The 2453-nt window shown below is 36.9% G+C and overlaps 1 pseudogene across 1 annotated transcript; it reads right to left on the reverse strand.

The window, feature by feature from the left end:
- Positions 1-895: 895 nt before the first annotated feature.
- LOC308510038 (cytochrome c oxidase subunit 7C, mitochondrial-like) lies at positions 896-1182 on the reverse strand (annotated as a pseudogene). The gene is made up of 2 exons: positions 1108-1182; positions 896-1011 (listed from the first exon to the last, which is right to left on the reverse strand). The product of its transcript is annotated as a cytochrome c oxidase subunit 7C, mitochondrial-like (transcript).
- Positions 1183-2453: the final 1271 nt, after the last annotated feature.

Raw genomic sequence — 2453 nt, forward strand, 5'->3', positions numbered from 1 at the left:
CTGCCTCACTCTCTAATTGTCCTCAGACAGCTTCCCCAAACTGTGGCAGTCATCAAAAGCCAAGCCCAAACAAAGGAGCCTAGATTCATGGAAATTCCTACAAAAAACAATTATAGGTTTTGAATAGGTTTTAGAACTGTCTAGCCTCTGTTTACTCCATTTTATAATAAAAATAATAATGATTTCTTACTTCACACTGTTATTGGGAGAAAATAACACAAAATATTTTTATCTGAAATACGGTTTAACACATGCAAGAAATTATCGATTTTATCTTAAATAATATCTTGCTACTAAAACTGCTACTAACCAGCAAAATTTATGGATAAAATCCTGATCTTAAATGAAGCTTTAAAAAAAATTAAATTATTCGCACTTTGGAAGCATGCTGGTGGAAAATAATTAGTCCCTCTACTGGCTTTATGCTTATTTGAGACTGTGAGATTATGTTGGCTTTGTCTTTACACAGCTCAAGCACTTGACAAACTGAAAAATCTGTTCTTTTTTCCCTTTAGGCAGTTTTATTCTAAAACACAAAATTCCCAAGTTTCTCATATGTCTGCTCATTAAAAAGATTCCATTATATCCAACTTTCTGCATCCAAACTGGACCACTCTGTCCTCCATGAGGACGTTATTTACGTGGCCATAAATGACCCATTGGCTGTCTACAGTTAAGCTGGTATGGATTGTAACACACTGTTTCAAGACATCATCATGGTTTTGCTATTAATACATGACTTTTGGTAATGGGAGTATATTTTTTTTCATGCCATAAGTTTATTTACAAACGTTTCTAGTATGTTGAGTTCAACAGATTAATCCATTTTTCAAAGTGACTGCACCTCTTAAAATGCTCCTCTTCATATCTGTTTCATGGATTAAGTAAAACATCCTTATTTTCTAAGCAGTTGGTGTCTTAACTATAAAGAAAGCTGCAGCAAATCCAGATCCAAAGTAGAGTCATCATAACTAGCAACCGCCACGTGTTTTCCACCGAAAATGGCAAATTCTTCTCCCTCTTCACCGCCCATAGGCGGCCTTGGGAGTTCAGAGAGTCGAAGCCAAGTGCCCCCGCCCCAACGAACCCGGGCCCCTATACACTAGCCTTCCCTGGGCCCTCCTCATAGTGGCTTCTATGGACCACAGAGGTTGAGAACCTCCGGATGCTCTGTCCCAACATAGCACTGTTGGGAGGCCTGCAAAGAGCACCCAGACCGAAAATGGAGGAAATGGTGCTGCTCCCTTTTCTCACGACCTAGTTCTTCTGCGTAATGGGAGTATTTTGAAAGGCAAGAAAGATGGATTTAAATCACGGATACATACAACATCCCAGCCCAATTGTGGAAATATTGACAATCGAAAAGAGATCATTCTGAATAAAGGGTCATTTATTATAGGTTTTGAATAAGCAGTTTTTGGAAATCTTGACATCCTAACTCCACAGTGCCGGGCACAGTACTATTATAGTAACTTTATACTTAGCTTATAATGATCATTTCTAAGTCTCTAATCCATTCCTAACAGGCATCACCCAACTTCTCTCTACTTTTCACTTTGGCATAATGGAAAGAATTCTGCATTTGGACATAGGAGTGCAATGTTTGAATTCTAGTTCTGTCATTTACTAACCTAGGCAAATTGCCTAACTTCTTTGCAATGCATTATTAAAAATAACTGTGACTATCTTTACTGATCACAAAGATTTAGTGAGGATCAAATAAGAAGATGTATATAAAAAAAATAGTAAAGCTCAGCATCAATAAGTTATCAGCTATATTTCAAGGCTTTTCTTAAGTTCCAAAGTCTCAGTGAAACTGTACTGAACTACATCTATCCATATGTATCTCATCGTATGTAAAGAAATCTATTCATCAGAGTGGTTATTCTGTCTTCCAGCCACCTACTTTTCTTATATTTTCCTCTGGTCCTTTCTTGTGAACAGGTAGTATTAAAGGCTACCTGGGGAAATGGTGTCTAGACTCCCTTTGTAACTGCAACAATCCTAAATGAAGAACAAGCAATCGATTATTTAATGGAAGAGCAACAAAATATAAAATTCTACATTCAGATGTAATGATAAAACAGCAATGCAAAAAAGTCAAGTATAAAAACCTGAGACAGATAAAGGAGCAAAGGCAATATACCATTGTTTCATGGCTGGTTTTGATGATCGATCTGCTCTCTGTTGAAGTAGCAAGGAAGTGACAGAAAGACTTGGAGAAATATGTATAAAACTGCAGGTGCTTTCTTTCACCATGACTTTGAAATCATCCAAACAGTAGACATAACTGCCATGAGTGGTGCAATGATATGATTTTGTCCTATGTATCATCTGGGAGAAAGTTCATAAAATATATTTTTAATCAAATAATTTTGCTAGGGAACTTATAGATGAAAAGGAATCCTTTTTGAAATGGCTGCAGGATCCTCTAAGAACTTCACTGAGACTTA

Source organism: Rhinolophus hipposideros (assembly GCF_964194185.1).
Source record: "Rhinolophus hipposideros genome assembly, chromosome: 17".
Lineage (NCBI taxonomy): Eukaryota > Metazoa > Chordata > Mammalia > Chiroptera > Rhinolophidae > Rhinolophus > Rhinolophus hipposideros.